We start from the raw sequence: 21778 nt of genomic DNA on the forward strand, positions 1-21778 counted from the left end.
GGCTATCTTCTGTATGTCAAGAGCGTGTAAAGCTGTCATCAATGCAAAGAGTGGCTACTTTGAAGAATCTGAAATAGTTCATATCTTTTGATTTGTTTAACACTTTTTTGGTTACTACATGATTCCATATGTGTTATTTCATAGTTTTGATATCTTCACTGTTATTCTACAATGTAGAAAATAGTAAAAAATTAAGAAAAACCCTTGAATGCGTAGGTGGGTCCAAACGTTTGACTGGTACTGTATGTAGTTTTATATATTTTCCTTCTTTATTATTTTCGTCTAACACTACCCTACATTAATTGGAGTAAACTAATGGACAACGATATGCCCACAGGACACCGGGCGGGACACCAGGTAAATGTAGTCTCTTATGGTCAATCTTCCAATGATATGCCTACAAACACGTCACAATGCTGCAGACACCTCGGGGAATAGACAGAAAGCGCGGGCTCATTCCTGGCGCATTCACAGCCATATAAGGAGACATTGGAACACAAGCACCTTCAGAATCTGGGGCATTTCCTGTATGAAACTTCATCTTGGTTTCGCCTGTTGCATTATGGGGCACTCACAGATAATATCTTTGCAGTTTTGGAGACGTCAGAGTTGTGTCTTTCCAAGGCTGTCAATTCCATGCATAGTCGAGCATCTTTTCGTGACAAAATATTGAGGAACAAGAAATATTTTGTGTCTCTATCGGGCCGTAGGCAGCTATGCTATCATGAATACAGTATCTTATGCATTCTAAATAACCGCCCATTTGAAAAAGGAAAATGCAATAAATATTTACTCTGAGCTGCACTTCGGTAGATTTATCGTAGATAGACGGCTGGGTTGTCCAGCATGGATCTCTTGTCCTCTGAAGAATGTCTAGTGATGAACTGGATGGATACTCTGTCTGTCCTCTCCTAGCCCACATTTACAGCTGCTGTTGCTAACGCAATTGAATTGCTTATTTAGTGAATAACAGTTTACAGTTCATACCAAGTTGCCATACTGTTAAGCTCGTGCTATGTTCTGGCTGGTATAGTCAAAATTCATCCTTTCGGCGTGTCGATCCCCACATTGAACACGATGATCATTTCGTTAGGATATTATCTGAGCCCTTTTAACGTAGGACCTTCATCCTCAAGTTCTCGGAACAGAAAGTTGAATTTTCGTCAACGGGTTAATATAGTGGTGAAAGAAGGGCGTGTTTCATAGTTTACAACCAAAGTCTGTTCACTTGAGCAGGGCCTCTGAGTGAGCAGAGTTTCTCTATGATAAACCATTCTCTCATTTAAGAAGCTAAAATTACATTTAATCTTTTCACAAATAGTTTCATATTTAAACATTTAAATTGCACAACAATTCCATGTGAATCTGATAGAATGTGTCGACTTTCCAAGAGACAGTTTAGGTCATCCTGTCATTAGTAGTAATGTCTCAGACAACAACTGATCTGAGATCATATTCATTAAGTACCAACGCATAATTTCAACTGGTTGGATTACCGAAATAGGGTTCCGTTTCCCACCTTTCGATGTTACCAGACTCTCTATGTTACAAAGGCTTTACAAGAGTCAACTCTATAGAGTAGAGAGAGAGAAAAGGGGAAAGGTATTTATGGGGGTCATAAACTTCCCCAACAGGCCAACGTCATGACACCAGCCAAGCATATCCAAAATGTTTAAGAATGATTTTTTTTTAATGAATTAATATAGCCGTTGTCAGGGTAAAGTAAAGTAGGCAATTTAACATGGGAGTAACAGGAGTACCTTATGGCTGTACCCTACTCGGAGGCGTGGTCACATTAAACCATGCCTCGCCTTGTGTGTCTATGGCCCAGTTCCCATGGTGGATCAATGGAACGGTCTAGTTAAGGACCAGTGGAATGGTCTCAAAGGACCAAACCACCTACCCGGGGCACGAGGCCATGCAAAACCAACTCTACCATTTTTGCACCTGATTCACTCATTCCGGGCCGCTCCTCTGTAGCCTCCTCTTCTTTCCCTCTTCCTCTTCTCCCATCCCCCTATCCTCTGCTCCTGTTCTCCTGACTCCTCCTCTCTTGGTGAACTGTAATTCATTTATCCCTCTTCCCAAACCTCCCGCTTAGCAATTTAAGCTTCTTTCAGAAATTAGACTGACCATCGGCTCTTTAATTTCACTTGTTGGAATCCAGCAGGATTCCTCTCCCCTACTCTGAGGATGACAGTATACAATATAGTGTCATGGCCTTGGGTGGCTGTGCCATCAGAAAATTGCTTCCTTTCTTATCTTCCTTTCTCTCTCTCTCTGTCTTTCTTTCTCTCTCTTGCTCTCTGTCTCACTCACATTAACTCTGCCATATGCCCGTCGCCAGTTCATGTTCCTATTGCTGGACTGTGTGCAGAATCTGAATAACCACCTTCACTGTACGTTCATATCAAGCTAACCTTATTTATCTGCTTTCACAAAAAGCTGTGCAGCAGGTTGCTAATAATACTAGCTACTGTGGATGATAACAGCTTACTCACAAACTCAAAGCCCTACTACAAAATTGGTAGAAAATAATAACTCCTAGAGGGGAGGTAAGTCGCTTACAACTAAGAGTCTTTACTAAAAGCTTCTTAAAATAATAAATATGCCTAAACTTTGTTGGATTTGCACAAACTTAAACTTGTGTTTCAGTCATATTAATTGTGGTTTGGTTGGTTCAAAACTTGTTTCTGTAAGCCTTGTTATCGGTGGGTTTATGGTGAGTGTGGTAGAGAGGGGAGATGTGGTCAGTAGGGATTGATACTAGAGATTAGAGGGCATCTCATCGCTGTGATGACTATGACAGGGCCTGGACTGTAACTGTTGAGTGGTGCTAATAAGCGACCACTCATCTATGTCCCTCTCCTCTCCTTTCCCAGACTCTTCACCATTCAGATCATCTCTCACCCGTTCCAATTCATTAAGCTCCTCTCTGAGGTTGGTCAGGGTGCTGGGGGAATGTGTGTGCGTGTGTGTATATATGAGTGTGGAGGGTGTGTGTGTTTTAAAGTGTTTCTGTTATTTTGCCTCTAGTATAGGGATCAAATTGATAGAGAAATGCAGGCTCTTCACGTAATGATTAAGGAGGGAGGGAGGTTGGGAGGGAAAACACATAATTATTGTCACATACACCAGATAGGTGAAGGGAGGGTGAGAGAGAGAGAGAGGGTGTGTGTGTGTGTGTGTGTGTGTGTGTGTGTGTGTGTGTGTGTGTGTGTGTGTGTGTGTGCATGGGGGGATGGTTTGGAGGGTGAGATACTAGTTGTGGTCAGAGAGCATTAACCTTCACTGATGGTATTTCCCTCTCCACTGCTGAGTGGTTGGACCCTGTTAAAATTGAGCATTGGTGCTAGACATCCTCAGTGTGTCCATTCAGTCAGTCCAACCATCTCTGGGCGGGACAAAGCTGTGTTAACAATTGCGGATAGCTCTCTGTGCTCTGTTGACAAAACCATTTGCTCATTTGTTTTTGAAACATCCAAAATCGCTCTATGGCCTATCAAAACTCAAACTAGCAACTATGTAGCTAATGCAACTCAATCTATTGGTTTCATCATCCACTGACTCCCCTCCTCTGATGCTGTCTGTACTGAACATGCACAGGAAGCTCAAGGTGATCTGCCTCAAACTGAACAGCGGATGATTTATTAGACAAATATACAGCTGAAGTCGGAAGTTTACATACAACCTTAGCCAAATACATTTAAACTTAGTTTTTTCACAATTCCTGAATTTTAATCCTAGTAAAAATTCCCTGTCTTAGGTCAGTTAGGTTCACCACTTTATTTTAAGAATGTGAAATGTCAGAATAATAGTAGAGAGAATTATTTCTTTCAGCTTTCATTTCTTTCATCACATTCCCAGTGGGTCAGAAGTTTACATACACTCAATTAGTATTTTGTTTTACTGTGGATATAGATACTTTTGATACCTCTTTCCTCCAGCATCTTCACAAGGTCCTTTGCTGTTGTTCTGGGAATGATTTTCACTTTTCACACCTAAGTACGTTCATCTCTAGGAGACAGAAAGCGTCTCCTTCCTGAGCGGCTGAGTGGTCCCATTGTGTTTATACTTGCGTACTATTGTTTGTACAGATGAACGTGGTACCTTCAGGCGTTTGGAAATTGCTCCCAAGGATGAACCAGAATTGTGGAGGTCTACCATTTTTTTCTGAGGTCTTGGGTGATTTTGTTTGATTTTCCCATGATGTCAAGCAAAGAGGCCCTGAGTTTGACGGTAGGCCTTGAAATACATCCACAGGTACACATTCAATTGACTCAAATGATGTAGCTTATGATGTAGCTTATCAGAAGCTTCTAAAGCCATGACATAATTTTCTAAAATTTTCCAAGCTGTTTAAAGGCACAGTCAACTTAGTGTATGTTAACTTCTGTCTGTAAACAATTGTTGGAAAAATGACTTGTGTCATGCACAAAGTAGATGTCCTAACCGACTTGCCAAAACTATAGTCGGTTAACAAGAAATTTGTGGAGTGGTTGAAAAACGAGCTTTATTGACTCCAACCTAAGTGTATGTAAACTTCTGACTTCAACTGTACATAACTTTCAAAATACATACTGCATGATCATATCGACTGTATTTCTGTGTTTTGAAAGTTATATATCTTGGCAACTTGATTGCTAACATGCAAAGTATTTTGGGACTATATCAACAATGGACTAATGAAAAATAGTTTTAGGGTGGAGTTTTTCTTTAAAGGAACATTTCTAAATAATTCAATGTCATATTCATCATCTCCAGCACCACCCCAACATCAACATATGTGAAAATGGCACGTTTCTATATTTTGTAGTAAAAAGGTCAAGGACGATATGTGTTTCCAATGACATCATCAGTGTGCATCATGTGATTTTAACCAATTATGAGTAGAATTGCCTACTAATTGTCAACAAATTGGTTGATGATGTCATTGGAAACACTTATTTTCCTCTCTTTAATACAAAACATAGAAATGCCCAATTTTCACATGTTGATGTTGGGGTAGTGCTGGAGATTATGAACATGAAGTTGGAAATGTTTGACAGATCCCTTTAACACTGGCCAAATTGCTGCGTGCTATGAAAGGGACACATCTGCAGACTTCCATACATTTCAATAACCTTTTAGAATTCTGAAGAACCGTAGATGCCACGTCAAGAACCTCAAACTTCAGCAAGGTGACTGGGAACATGGACGTGTACAAACAGACCAGCTACGAGACCATGAGACAATATAAGAGGCAAAACGACAGTACAGTGGAGTCGCTATTCAATGGCTCATACACGAGACGTATGTGACAGGGACTCCAGACATTCCCAGATTATAAAGGAGAAGCCAGCCACGTCGCGGACACCGACGCCTCGCTCCCGGATGAGCTAAACACCTTCGCTTGCTTTGAGGAAAACAACATCAAGCTGCCAATGCGGGCCCCCCTGACACTCACGAGGACTGCTCTCCTTCTCCGTGGCCAACATTAGTAAGTCATTTAACCCTTGCAAGACTGCCGGCCCAGACGACATGCCAAGCCACGTCCTTCGAGCATGTGCAGAACAGCTGGCTGGAGTGTTTACGGACATATTCAATCTCTCTATATACCAGTCAGTCTGTTGTCCCCACTTGCTTCAAGATTTACACCATTGTTCCTGTACCCAAGAAAGCAAAGGTAACTGAACTAAATGTCTGTCGCCCGGTAGGACTCACTTCTGTCATCATGAAGTGCTTTGAGAGTGTAATTAAAGTCCAGGTAACAGATAATGGGCCTTATCAGATATTTATGTAGTAGGAGCTCTATATTAACTATTATAAACTTGGTGATTCGAGCCCTGAATGCCGATTTGCTGACAGCCGTGTTATATCAGACCGTATACGATGGGTATGACAAAAAATAAATGTTTACTGCTCTAATTATGTTGGTAACCAGTTTATAATAGCAATAAGTCACCTCGGGGGTTTGTGGTATGTAATAGAAAATAGTCAAAATAAAGAAAAACCCTTGAATGATTAAGTGTGTCCAAACTTTTGACGAGTACTGTACATGAGATCTAACTTAAAATTCTTTGTTTGTTTACAATTAATTCTCACCATATATAAAAACCCAAAAGATAGTCGGGAAGCCCCGAACGCACATGTTTAGCTGGTGCACACTGTCATGACTCTCTCTCTCCTTGGTGAGGATCAAAGGAGCCGGATCAGCTTGTCACAGGGCTGACAGATAGCCAGACCCCCCCCCCCCTCTCCCACCAGAGAGGAAGGGAGGATTTGGGCTGATTTTATGACTTAACGCTGGACATAAACTTTCTCTTTCTTGCACTGCAATATTGAGAAGTTAAAAATCCCTTTGTTACACAGAAAGACTTCGCCAGCAAAACGTTTTTTTTTTCACCTTTATTTAACCAGGTAAGCTAGTTGAGAACAAGTTCTCATTTACAACTGCGACCTGGCCAAGATAAAGCATAGCAGTGTGAACAGACAACAACACAGAGTTACACATGGAGTAAACAATTAACAAGCCAATAACACAGTAGAAAAAGAAGAAAGAGTCTATATACATTGTGTGCAAAAGGCATGAGGAGGTAGGCGAATAATTACAATTTTGCAGATTAACACTGGAGTGATAAATGATCAGATGGTCATGTGCAGGTAGAGATACTGGTGTGCAAAAGAGCAGAAAAGTAAATAAATAAAAACAGTATGGGGATGAGGTAGGTAAATTGGGTGGGCTATTTACCGATGGACTATGTACAGCTGCAGCAATCGGTTAGCTGCTCAGATAGCAGATGTTTAAAGTTGGTGAGGGAGATAAAAGTCTCCAACTTCAGCGATTTTTGAAATTCATTCTAGTCACAGGCAGCAGAGAACTGGATGGAAAGGCGGCCAAAGAGGTGTTGGCTTTAGGGATGATCAGTGAGATACACATGCTGGAGCGTGTGCTACAGGTGGGTGTTGCCATCGTGACAAGTGAACTGAGATAAGGCAGAGCTTTACCTAGCATGGACTTGTAGATGACCTGGAACCAGTGGGTCTGGCGACGAATATGTAGCGAGGGCCAGCCGACTAGAGCATACAGGTCGCAGTGGTGGGTGGTATAAGGTGCTTTAGTAACAAAACTTATGGCACTGTGATAAACTGCATCCAGTTTGCTGAGTAGAGTATTGGAAGCTAAAAGTCGAGGATCGGTAGGATAGTCAGTTTTACTAGGGTAAGTTTGGCGGCGTGAGTGAAGGAGGCTTTGTTGCGAAATAGAAAGCCGACTCTAGATTTGATTTTAGATTGGAGATGTTTGATATGAGTCTGGAAGGAGAGTTTACAGTCTAGCCAGACACCTAGGTACTTATAGATGTCCACATATTCTAGGTCGGAACCATCCAGGGTGGTGATGCTAGTCGGGCGTGCGGGTGCAGGCAGCGAACGGTTGAAAAGCATGCATTTGGTTTTACTAGCGTTTAAGAGCAGTTGGAGGCCACGGAAGTAGTGTTGTATGGCATTGAAGCTTGTTTGGAGGTTCGATAGCACAGTGTCCAAGGAAGGCTTTTCTCGTGGTGCCCCAAATTACAAATGAGTTACTTGTTACATGATTAACTTAATCGAGTAATAATTAAACGTAGTAGGTAAGTATTCAATAAATAGCAGTCATCACATTAATGATAGTCACGTAACGACAACACCAAGTGGTACTTCACTTTTTAGTTTGAAAAACAGCTGTGATAACTTTTCTACAATATTCGTATCATACTGACACAATTACAATCTTTATTGAAAAAAAATCTAATTTCATCAATTACATGTGGAAAAACAGCACGCAGATGAAACAGAAAGTAAATCTCTCTCCGATTTTAGCTTGAGGCTATCACTGTAACTGGCTAGGTTTAGGATATTCACTAGACCATACCAGTGACATTCTTAGCCATGTTATCAAGATATGGCAGTACACAAAAAAAATCTAGCTCACTTATTTTGCCAGCTTGAAAGAAATAGCCACAAATTCCTTCAGAAATGGAGGAAGGGTGTAGCTAGCTTTCACAAACAAACGTTATCCGCTGCCTCTTCAACAAGAAGCAAATGTGACCACATTGATCCTAAGATCCAAACTTTTCTATGGAACAAAATCCACAATACACCCCTTCGAAGAAAGCATGGCTTCGGGGCTTCTTCAAAATGCCACCTGATCCGCAATCGGATCCATGGCCGAAGCATTTCAGTTTACTCCGCACTCGACAGGCTGTATAGAAAACTCCCTCAGAGCCACAGAACGATCAAATTACAGCAACACGCAGCCCCACATACACCTTTAAAACTACTCTTTCCCATAGGCTTGTACCATCTATGACAGCATCAGCAGTTAGCTACCAACAGCTGGCAGTGTTAGTGTTATTTAGATGGAAGACATGAGCTAAATGCGGTAGCTCTATAGCTAGCTAGCGCTTTCACTTACCCGGTGTAAAATAGTTCAAAGAAACTGGGTAGGATAGGTGGGAGATATTGGGTATGTCTGCAAGAACACAAGGACAGGGCAGCCTTAGACCTTTTATTGAATAGATTTGTATCGTTGGTCTTTGTAGGTTTCAGACGGTGATGTTGTGATAGATGGGGTTGTAGACGAGAGATGAAGATGGTTACCCAAGGATAAATCGAAACAGGACATTGTTATAATTGTCATAAAACAAAGGCACATAGTAAATAAAGGGGAAGCATACACAAAATGAAAACTATAACATTAGCTAATCATTTGTAAATCACACACTGAAAAGTATTAAGATACATTTTCTACCTGTTTTGTTTCATACTTATTCCCAATTTAGCCTGCCAAGACAATGTGCTGCAGGGCGTTGGTACCCAGCCCAGTGCTAATGTGTCACTTTCTCCTCACTGAATGAATGACAAATGGTTGAATGGGCGATAATTGTGCACCTTACTTCACAATTGAATTTAAATTAGGCCTAACTGAATGATAAGGAGGGTGAAGAGATTTAATTTAGAAAGACAATCGTGTAATGATGAGTTTCTGCCTATTTATCAGCAGCAAATCATTTGACCACACACCTTGTGGGTTGATACTATTCTCTTTTACATTTTACTTTCTACAAATAAGCTGTGATGGGACTGTTTTATTTACTACAACTCTATTACTAATCAGATGTATTGTAAGGGGAATGGAAACACGCTACATGTTGCAGTAGGCCTTCAGAATAATGCAAAACATAACCTATCCAGCGAAGCAATAACCATGCCAGCCCAGTGAATGAACGACAAATGGATGGAATGGGCGATAATTGTGCAAGTTACTTTACAATCAAATTTATATTAGGCCTAACTGAATGATGAGGGTGAAGAGGTTGGTTTAAATAAGAAGAACTACAGTCTAATGATGAGTTTGTGTTGTGCCTATTCATCAGCGCTGGTGCCCATGTTAATACTTTGACCTTCCGGCTTGATACCATTCTCTTTTATGTTTTATTTTGTAAAAATAAGTTGTAACAGGACTGTTTTATTTACTGTAACTCCATTACTAATCAAATGTATTGTAAGGGAAACGAATTCATGCTACGTGTTGCAGTAAACCTTCAGAATAATGTCAAACATATTCTTGACTCTATCCAAGTTGATGAGCAGGAAACAAATGATGCCAGTCAGCCTGCACATCTGGTTGATCGAAACTACACCTAAACTATACCTAAACATATTTCACCCATAGTAAGAGTTAGCCTACAGACAATGTTAAATTGACAATAATCTGATGGGTGACGGCCTAGCAGTTGTCAAATTATACTTGCACATTTTGTCGTTGACAGGAGCAATATATCAAATCATCCTTTAGAGTCAAATGCAGGTACAACATTTTGATTTCTATATAGTATCAGAAAGAGCTTATTCTGCAGTTTCTATGACAATTACCTTTGTCAAATAAGTACAAATTCAAAAGGTGCAGCTCTATTTCCTCATTTTACTTTTCCCAATAATATCCGTGCTGTCCATTCATTCAGCAAATGACTACTCATGTGGCAGCATTGCTCTGGCTCTAAGCAAAAACTAGTAACATATTAAGATTTAAATTAAAATATGTATTCTGTCATCAATGGATAAATGGGCGACAGAAACCAGATATGAATTGATAATGGTGCATGTGACGTGTTGAATGAACTGGATAATGAGGAATGAACTGGATAATGGTGCATGTGACGTGTTGAATGAACTGGATAATGAGGATGATGAAGAGGGTGATGAGGGTGATTTAATTTGATTGATCTGAATGATGAGGGTTAAGAGGATGATTTAATTTAGAATAATAGTGGGCGTTGTGGGTTGTCTAATTATTGTATTATGAAAAGCTGGAAATGGTATATAATTATATAATCCCCTCGGGGAGACAACACACAATGTGTGTAGTTCCCAATGGCAAGCCAAATCAAAAAAATGGATGCACTGACAGATGAGTTGAAGTCGGATGGAGGATAGGATATTGAGGTTGAAGAGTCTGATGTTGACTTCGAGCCTCCGCCTCCGATGCCTGAGCCTCACCGCAGAAAAAAACTGAACAGAGGCATATGACATGGTGAAACCAATTCGATGAGACAGGAGTCTGGGAAGGATGATATGGTTTGGGTAGAAAAGAGTGACGAGTTTATGTGACATGCAGATGTTGCAGCACATCAGAGATTATACTGATGCTCATGCGCACAGAAAAGTCAACAGGACTTAGGACATGTCTATAGATGAACTCAAAGCATTTATTGCACTCTTGTATACCCACAGGGAATATGGCGGAAAGAGCATGGATGTGGATTATTTTGGTGTGATAGGTACGGGGTGGACAATTCTGAGAGACCATGACACGCAACCACTTCAGAGAGATTATGCGACACTTGCGGCAGGTGCACACGAAAAAAGTCCCATGAAAACTGTGTGCAGTGCAACTGATTTGTTTGTGGGGCTTGCTCACACAAAGCCCCGAAGCTGTATGCTGACTGTGGATCCGAAGCATAAAGAGAAGACAAGATTGATTTATTAGTAAAGGCACGTGTATGGGCCTCCGAGTGACGCAGAGGTCTAAGGCACTGCTTCGCAGTTGCTAGCTGTGCCACTAGAGATCCTGGTTCAAGTCCAGGCTCTGTTGCAGCCAGCCGCAACTGGGAGACCCATGGTGTGGCGCACAACTGGCCCAGCGTCGTCCGGGTTAGGGGAGTGCTTGGCCGGCAGGGACGTCCTTGTCTCATCGCGCTCTAGTGACTCCTGTGGCGGTCAGGTCGCATGCACCCTGACACGGTCGCCAGGTTTACGTTTTTTCCTCCGACACATTGGTGTGGCTGGCTTCCGGGTTAAGTCGGCATTGTGTCAGGAAGCAGTGCAGCTTGGTGTGTTGTGTTTCGGACGCATGGCTCTCAACCTTCGTCTCTCCTGAGTCCATACAGGAGTTGCAGCGATGAGACAAGACTGTAACTACAAATTGGATACCACGAAATTGGGGAGAAAAATGGGAAAAATGGGAAAAACAAATAAAAGGCGCGCGTATAAAAGGCGCGCGTATAAGGGAACAATACAGTGTTCGATACAATCAACAAATTACTGTTTTTATATATTATCATTAATATGTTTCCACAAATATTTATTTATGCAATTCATCCTGTACAATTGTTCATGTGCTTTTGTTTAGGAAAATGGCAAATCATTTCACCTGCGCTCTTGGCTGATTATATTATTATTATCTTTTCCATTTCTATTTTGTCAAAAGAAGCTGTAACTGGACTTTGTTCATTACTATAACTATTACTAATCGAATCTACAAATAAAGTTGATCAAATGGGATTACACTGTAATGTTTTTTATTAGACTTAGAATTAGAATTATACTGTAACGGATGTTGTCTGGAGATAAACGATGTGAACAAAATGAAACAGTACCGTGTGGCCCAAACACTCACACGGAAACAAACACCCACAAACTAAAAGTGTAACCCAGGCTACCTAAGTATGATTCTCAATCAGGGAAAACCTTGGACTGGGGACCCACGCAACGGGTCCCGAATGGACGGGAGATTCCGGCAGCGCCTGACAGGCGTGAGATTCCGGCAGCGCCGGACAGGCGGGAGACTCTGGCAGCGCCGGAGTGAAGGGCGATTCTGGCATCGCCTGAGTGACTGACGGCTCTGGCGGCTCCTGGATAGCTGACGGCTCTGGCGGCTCCTGGCTGACTGGCAGCTCTGGCGTCTCAGGACAGACTGGCGGCTCTGGCGGCTCAGGACAGACTGGCGGCTCTGGCGGCTCAGGACAGACTGGCGGCTCTGGCGGCTCAGGACAGACTGGAGACTCTGGCGGCTCAGGACAGACGGGAGACTGGCGGCTCAGGACAGACAGGAGACTCTGGCGGCTCAGGACAGACGGGAGACTCTGGCGGCTCAGGACAGACGGGAGACTCTGGCGGCTCAGGACAGACTGGAGACTCTGGCGGCGCTGGGCAGGAGGAAGGCTCTGGCGGCGCTAGACAGGCGGGAGCACGTGTAGGGAGAAGACAGAGAGACAGCCTGGTGCGGGGGGCTGCCACCGGAGGGCTGGTACGTGGAGGTGGCACCGGATAGACCGGAGCTCTTGAGCACCGAGACTGCCCAACCTTACCTGGTTGAATGCTCCCCGTAGCCAGGCCAGTGCGGCGAGGTGGAAAAGCCCGCACTGGGCTGTGCTGGCGAACCGGAGACACCATGCATAAGGCTGGTGCCATGTACGCCGGCCCGAGGAGACACACTGGAGACCAGATGCGTAGAGCCGGCTTCATGGCACCTGGCTCGATGCCCACTCTAGCCAGGCCGATACGAGGAGCTGGAATGTACCGCACCGGGCTATGCACACGCACCGGGGACACCTTGCCCTCCACCGCATAACACGGTGCCTGCCCGGTCCCTATCGCTCTCACACACACACAGCACGGGGAGTTGGCTCAGGTCTCCTACCTGACTTAGCCACACTCCCGGTGTGCCACCCCCCAATACATTTTTGGGGCTGACTCTCGGGCTTCCAGCCTCGCTGCCGTGCTGCCTCCTCATACCGGCGCCTCTCTGCTTTCACTGCCTCCAGCTCTGCTTTGGGGCGGCGATATTCCCCTGGCTGTGCCCAGGGTCGTTTGCCGTCCAGAATCTCCTCCCAAGTCCAGTTCTCCAAATATCACTGCCTCTCCTGCTGCTGCCCTTACCACGCTGCTTGGTCCTCTGGTGGTGGGTGTTTCTGTAACGGATGTTGTCTGGAGATAGAGAGGAGGACCAAGGTACAGCGTGGTAAGTGTTCATGTCTTTTTAATAAACAAACTGAACACTGGAACAAAACACTAAACGATGTGAACAAAACGAAACAGCACTGGCCATGGCAGAACACTGACATGCCTGTCTTGCAGGAAATCACGCACTAAATGACAAGTATGGCTGGTGGCATTGCCATGCTGGAGGGTCATGTCAGGATGAGCCTGCAGGAAGGGTACCACATGAGGGAGGAGGATGTCTTCCCTGTAACGCACAGCGTTGAGATTGCCTGCAATGACAACAAACTCAGTCCGATGATGCTGTGACACACTGCCCCAGACCATGACCGACCCTCCACCTCCAAATCGATCCTGCTGAAGATTACAGGCCTCGGTTTAATGCTCATTCCTTCCATAAACACAAATCCAACCATCACCCCTGGTGAGACAAAACCGCAACTCATCAGTGAAGAGCACTTTTTGCCAGTCCTGTCTGGTCCAGCGACAGTGGGTTTGTGCCCATAGGCGACAGGCCTACAAGCCCTCAGTCCAGCCTCTCTTAACCTATTGCAGACAGTCTGAGCACTGATCGAGGGGTTGTGTGTTCCTGGTGTAACTCAGGCAGTTGTTGTTGCCATCCTGTACCTGTCCCGCAGGTGTGATGTTCGGATATACCGAACCTGTGCAGGTGTTGTTACACATGGTCTGCCATTGCGAGAACGATCAGCTGTCCATCCTGTCTTCCTGTAGCGCTGTTTAGGCGTCTCACAGTACGGACATTGCAATTTATTGCCCAGGCCACATCTGCAGTCCTCATGCCTCCTTGCAGCATGCCTAAGGCACGTTCACACAGATGAGCAGGGACCCTGGGCATCTTTCTTTTGGTGTTTTTCAGAGTCAGTAGAAAGGCCTCTTTAATGTCCTAAGTTTTCATTAACTGTGACCTTAATTGCCTATCGACTGTAAGCTGTTAGTGTCTTAATGACCCTTCCACAGGTGCATATTCATTAATTGTTTATGGTTCATTGATCAAGCATGGGAAAGAGTGTTTAAACCCTTTACAATGAAGATCTGTGAAGTTGTTTTAATTTTTACGAATTATCTTTGAAAAACAGGGTCTTGAAAAAGGGACGTTTCTTTTTTTGCTGAGTTTATAGTGACACTCCTATTTTCCATATCTTCAATCTAAGCCTACAGAACAGTGTTTGCCTGCAGAATACACAATATTATACATGTCAGCTACCACGACAAGTGAAATCACTGCAACACTTAACAAAGAGCTGCAGTCAGTTTTAGAGTGGGTATTTCAAAAACTAAAAGCATTGTATTTGGGACAAACCATTCACTAAACCCTCAAGTGCCACAAAGAGGGACATGGGAAAATTACAGTTGACCCAGAACAAAGAAGCATGGCTGGCCCTTAAATGTACATGGAGAGCTTACATCAATGACATGCATGTTAATCTCTCCTGTCTCAATGTAGATGATAGATTGACTGCATCACTACTTGTCTTTGTGAGGTAGTGAAATGTTGAAAACATAGAGCTGTCTGTTCAAACGACTTGCACACAGCTCAGTTGCCCATGCATACTCCACAAGACATGCCAACAGGGGTCTCTTCACAGTACCCAAGTCTAGAACAGACACTGGGAAATGCACAGTACTACATAGATCCAATTAAGTAACTCATGCAAGTAGTAAAATCTGATTTAAAAAACAGATAAAACTTCACCTTATGGAACAACGCAGACTGTGAAGAGACACGGGCATACGCACACACTAGCACATACACTCAACACACATGTACATTGTAATATTGTTGTATGGTGGTATTATGCATTTTGAATAGTAGATATTTAGTGGTGTAATAATGTTATATGATGTACTGTTTTATTTGGGCCTCAGGAAGAGTAGCTGCTGCCTTGGGAGCAGCTAATTGGGATTGGGATAAATACAAATCTACCCAGAAATCTGTCACATCTGCTCCTGCTCCTCCCCTCCGGCGTACGACATCGCCAGAGTACTAACCACCAGTCCTGGGATTCATCATTGCGCACGCCTGCCACTCATCATTACGCGTACATGTGAATCATTATGATTCGCACCTAGACTCCATTACCTTCATCCTTTCCTCCTCTTTATACGTCACTCTCCCAGGTTCACTCACCAGTTGGTATTGCTCTTGTGTATCAACGTACTGCTTTATGTTAGTGTCGTGTTCTTGGTTTTGTTGTTTTATTAAAACGTTTCACCTGCTTCCCGACTCACCCCCCCGCCCATCATTCCAAAATCTACCCAGATTCGCAGGAAGGAAAAGAAGATCATCAAGGACCTCAGCCACCAGAGCCATGGCCTGTTCACCCCGCTACCATCTAGAAGGTGGAGACAGTACAGGTGCATCAAAGATGTATCTCAATCTCCAGGCCATCAGACTGTTAAATAGTCACCACTAGCCGGCCTTGGCCCAGTACCCTGCCCTGAACTTTAGTCACTGTTCTAGCTGGCTACAACCCGGTACTCTACCCTGCACCTTAGCGACTGCTGCCCTATGCATAGCACATAGTCATTGAACACTGGTAACGTTTCCATACCGTTTCACCCACGTTACATCTATATAGTGTATTCTAGTCATGGCTCATCCTATATAAATGTCTTTTTTCTGGATTGTGTTTTTATTTTATTACTGCACTGAATCTCAAGCATTTCGCTGCACCTGAGAATATCTGTGTAACTCAAAGGTTCTTTATCAGGCAAGAGTTCTCCAAGGAACCTTAAGGGCTACTGAAGAACCATTTAAGAACCTTTATTTTTTTCCCTGTATAGGGAAAAAAACACTCACAAACTTTTACAGATGCACAATCGAGAGAATCCTGTCGGGCTATCACCGCCTGGTATGGCAACTGCTCCGCCCACAACCGTGAGACTCTCCAGAGGGTAGTGAGGGGGCAAACTACCTGCCCTCCAGGACACCTACACCACCCGATGTCACAGGAAGGCCAAAAAGATCATCAAGGACAACAACCACCTGGCCTCCCGGGTAGTCTAAGGCACTGCATATTCCTTATTTAGTGCTAGCTGTGCCACCAGAGAGTCTGGGTTCGAGCCCAGGCTCTGTCGCCACGCAACCGGGAGGCCCATGGGACGATGCACAATTGGCCCAGTGTCATCTGGGTTAGGGAGGGTTTGGCCAGCAGGGATATCCTTGTCTCATCGTGTACTCATGACTCCTGTGGCGGGCCGGGCGCTGTGCACGCTGACCAGGTCGCCAGGTGTACGGTGTTTCCGCCGACACATTGGTGCGGCTGACTTCCGGGTTGGATGTGCATTGTGTCAAGAAGGTTGGGTTGTGTTTCGGAGGATGCGTGGCTCTCGACCTTTGCCTCTCCCGAGTCGGTACGGGAGTTGCAGCGATGAGACAAGACTGTAACTACTACCAATTGGGGAGAAAAAAAGAGGGTACAACAACCACCCGAGCCACTGCCTGTTCACCCCGCTATCATCCAGAAGGCGAGGTCAGTACAGGTGCATCAAAGTTAGGACCGAGAGACTGAAAAAAGCTTCTATCTCAAGGCCATCAGACTGTTAAACAGTGATCATTAACATTGAGTGGCTGCTGCCAACATACAGACTCAATCTCTAGCCACTTTTATAATTAACATTTGGATAAGTCACTTAAACAATGCCTTTTTATATAATGTTTACATTGCTCATCTCATATGTATATACTGTACTCTATACCATCTACTGCATCTTGCCTATCGGTCATCCATATATTTATATGTACATATTCTTAATCATTCCTTTATAATTGTGTGTATAAGATAGTTGTTGTGGAATTGTTAGATTACTTGTTAGATATTACTGCACGGTCGGAACTAGAAGCACAAGCATTTCGCTACACTAGCATTAACATCTGCTAACCATGTGTATGTAACCAATAAAATTGTATTTTATTTTTATTTGAATGGGTGCCATTTGGTCCGTAACCTTGGATCCCATGTCTTCAATCTGGGGAAGATCATGTCTCTACCCACTTTAGTAGCCAGCCAGCTTGAAGAGAGGATTGTCAGACATACAGAGTATGTTACAGAGGTGTTTCCCTGAATATTGTCATCACTGTAATTTCGGTATTTTTCCAGACGATGATGACTGAATTGTTGCCGCTTGTGTAGTCAGACTGAATGCTATGGGTGGATGGATCAGATGTGTGAAGTCTGGGTGGATGGTGGATGAGATGTGTGTGCTGAATGAACAATGTGCTTAGGGGGACACACACCAGCGTCTGATATTGGAATGAATCAGACAAGTGGAGCATGCAGCCATCTATAATCATAGCTAGTCACAGCTCTTTGACACCAGGAGTTAACACCTGTTAGATTTGACATACTGTAGTTACTGCAGTGGGCAACTGAAAAGGAAAAGCGAGGGAAACTAGGGATGCATCCCAAATAGCACCCTATTCCTTATTTAGTGCACTATGTTTGACCAGGACCCATAGGGTCACTATAGAGTAAATAGGGTGCCATTTGGGAAGCATCCTAGATAAATACGAAAATGGTTTGCCTCTGAAAATGTGAGCTCCAAACAACTCCAGCTGAAAATCTACAACCTGGGGGTTCTAGGAAATCACCCTCTTGCTGAGTGGACGCAATGCACTGTAAGTACATTTAAAAATCATAAATTGGATGGTGGGGTACCCCTGGGGTGGGTAGGAATACACTCCATCTTTGTTTTCACTGACATTATCCTATTATTAACTTCCTGGCAAGGTCTCCCATTTTCTGGATGAGATGGAGAGAGACAACAGCAGAATAGGGAGCACGCAGAGAAACAACAGAAGCCATTACCATGGTGTGTGTTTTTTTTTTAGTGTCCTGTGGTGGCTTCGATGGAATTCACCACCAAAACATTGACTTGAGCCGCTACCTTATTCCCCTGGGGAGAAAAGCCTTGTTCTAAAGACATTAAGAGGATTTGCTGTGTCATGGTAAACCTCTCTCTCTCTCTCTCTCTCTTTCTCTGGGTCTCTCTCCCTCTCTCTCTCTCTCTCTACACACACAAACACATTTTAAATACGTTATTGAAACAATCAATCACATTACATCACAAAGGACTCAACAATTACAAGGGTCGTTGACACGACGACACTCACACAAACAAAAATCACCTGCTCATAACCGCCGAAACGGAGCAGTACCTAGCCAGCTGCCTTGCTCTGGTCTTAGGCAGGCCTGCAATCTGGAGGCCACGTAGAGTAATCCTCTGTACGTGGCCGAGACTGCCAAATATCAGTGCCATCAATCTGTATCCCAAGCTGTCTAGGCATGATTTGAAGGGATGGTATTTGAGGAGCTTGTCCGCAAAGGCTTGCTCCAATGTAATAGTCGAATGAGCAGTCCACTTCCAGAATCAGGACCTCCCTCTGCAGCATGCTACCCTGCATCCCACCCTGCAGCCTCTGAAGCTAACAGGGTTGGTCCTGGTCGGTCTCTTGATGGTAGACCAGATGCTGCTGGAAGTGGTGTTGGAGTGCCAGTAGGGGGCACTCTTTCCTCTGGTCTAAAAAAACATTATCCCAATGCCCCAGGGCAGTGATTGGGGACATTGCCCTGTGTAGGGTGCTGTCTTTCAGATGGGACGTTAAACGCGTGTCCTGACTCTCTGTGATCACTTAAAATCCCATGGCATTTATCTTAAAAGTAGGGGTGTTAACCCTGGTGTCCTGGCTAAATTCTCAATCTGGCCCTCATGGCCACCTAATCATCCCCAGCTTCCAAATGGCTCATTCATCCTACTCACCTCCCCATTAACTATTCCCCAGGTTGTTGCTGTAAATGAGAAGGTTTTCTAAGTCAACTTACCTGGTGAAAGAAGGGTTAAATAAACAAGATCGGACTTATTTGGCATACAAGAAAACACATTATCATCTACATCAAACCAGGGTCCTCGGTTTGAAAGCCAGTTTTAGCATTACGACAAGGCACATCTGTACCAAAGTGTCCAAAACATCACCAGACCTTTACTGCATTAACGACAGCAGTTACAGCAGGTGTGCATAAGTTATGTTAGTAAATAGCCATGTTTTGGCACAGAGCTGCAGCACTTACATTAAAAATGTGTTAATCCATAATATGTCGAATTTCGAAGGGAAACTATGAGATATTGTTGGTCAGTCAACAAGTGTCTCATTGGGATTTTGTCTCACTCTCTTGGCTGTCATTCTCCTCTGGATAAACGTGTAAATCCCACTCTGAGCACAGTGAACATGTTCAAATGGTGTTTGAATATTCAAGAGGAGCTGTTCAATTGTCATAATTAATCAAGCCCTAAATTGACAGTTTCAGCATGTGTCTGTGACTCTATTTGTTTCCCATGACCAGATGTGCTTTAGCGTACTCTCTGAAATATTGCTGGTAGCAGTGACTTCTTATTCTGCACACAGTTTGTAAGGGTAGATCATGTGGTGGTCCAGCTTAAGGACACTCATTATCTATAAATCATCTATAACCTTGAACAGATGCACATACCCACTGGGCACAGACATCAATTCAAAATCTAGTTTTGATGTACATTTGGTTGAGTTGTCAACAGTAGCGTGTATTCATGGATGCCAAGGGAACCCAGGCTTCCCACCAAACATTTCCAGAGAAAAAAAAGAAAACATTGTACTTTTCATCTCTCTGTGTTTTCATAATTTTCCTTCAATTTGCAAGAGTGCACCCCTTTGTCTCTGTATATGTACGCCATCTATCTGAAGCGTATGACATTGTTGCCGCCCATAGCATTGAATGCAAGGGATGCCAGTGAGCATTCGGCCGGCCTTGATAAAAAATAAATAAAATAAATAGCCAATCAGTGTTAAGCTAAACTAAGCTCAACTGTGAATGGTCCTGGCACACCAAAAAAAAGGGTCAAGGGAAACCAGTTTTGATTTGGTTTCACTCCTATCACAGAGAAATACGTCATTGACAGAAACAGGTTGAATTGTTGCATCTCTTTATGTTGTTCTCGTCCGGTGGCTAGCTAGGAAGCTAAAATTGTCCCTTTCCTAAATTAGCCATGGATGGAGATAGGGATTTGGACTTGTGGTTTTACTTAATTCTCTGTGAGCAAGTATTTTAGCCAGATAGCCTAGGACCAAAAAAATGTACGTGCATACTGTATGACAGTCATAGACTGTTTCGTCATCATGAAATAGAGGAGGATGGCATTGCCGTTTATCTACAAGTAGGGTGAGTCAACATGTTTTTTCTACTTGCACGAATGCACACACATACACAGAACCATGGACAGTCCCATCATATTTAGCTTATGTTGATTGGACTAAACCGTTTTTTATATATTTTAGATGTCACTGTATTCGACTAAGCATAGGTTGCTTGATCATGTTTCAATGTTGAAGTTGAAATGGTGCTGCAAAAGTGGAGGCAGCTCCTGTTTAACTTTTCTAACTGCAGTAACTCTTCGTGGTTCTAAATCAATAGTTGTTGTAGTTGTAGTCCGAAAATGTAGGAAACATTAACTTTCTTGACCTTGCTGTAGGTCATGTAACTGTCTGTTACTTTGTGGACTTCAGCTGAGAGAGGTTGCTCTCTGGTTTTGTGATGAAACAACAGTGTGGTTGAATTTATTCTGCCTAAGTGTCTTTTTATTGGCTCGGCCAAGGCATATATCATCGCAAGGCAAATTAACTAACATGTTATAGAGCAAACAACGCAATTATCACAAGACATACAGTACAATGTGTTTGGACACACCTACTGATTCAAGGGTTTTTCTTTATTTTTACAAGTTTTTACATTGTAGAATAACACATATGGAATCATGTAGTAACCAAAAGTGTTAAACAAATCAAAACATATTTTAGATTCTTCAAAGTAGCCACCCTTTGTCTTGATGACAGCTTTGCACACACTTGGCATTCTCTCAACGAGCTTCCTGAGGAATGCTTTTCCAACAGTCTAGATTCTAGAAGGAGTTCCCACATATGCTGAGCACTTGTTGGATGTTTTTCACTCTGCGATCCAACTCATTCCAAACCAGGTAGGGTGATTGTGGAGGCCAGGTCATCTGATGCAACATCATAACTCTCCTTCTTGGTCAAATAGTCCTTACACAGCCTGGAGGTGTGTGTGGGTCATTGTCCTGTTGAAAACCAAGCAAAAACCAGATGGGATGGTGCATTGCTGCAGAATGCGGTGGTAGCCATGCTGGGTAAGTGTGCCTTGAATTCTACATAAATCACTGACAGTGTCACCAGCAAAGCACCCCTACACCATCACACCTCCTCCTCCTTGCTACACGGTGGGAATCACACATGCAGAGATCATCCGTTCACCTACTCTGCGTCTCACAAAGACACGGTGGTGGACGAATTTGGACTCATCAGACCAAAGGACCTAAGACCAAATCATAGATTTTCACTGATCTAATGTCCATTGCTCTTGTTTTTTCGCCCAAGCAAGTCTCTTCTTCTTATCGGTGTCCTTTAGTAGTGGTTTCTTTGAAGCAATTCAACCATGAAGGCCTGATTCATGCAGTCTCCTCTGAACAGTTC

Source organism: Oncorhynchus nerka, linkage group LG16 (assembly GCF_034236695.1).
Source record: "Oncorhynchus nerka isolate Pitt River linkage group LG16, Oner_Uvic_2.0, whole genome shotgun sequence".
In the NCBI taxonomy this organism is placed as follows: Eukaryota; Metazoa; Chordata; class Actinopteri; order Salmoniformes; family Salmonidae; genus Oncorhynchus; species Oncorhynchus nerka.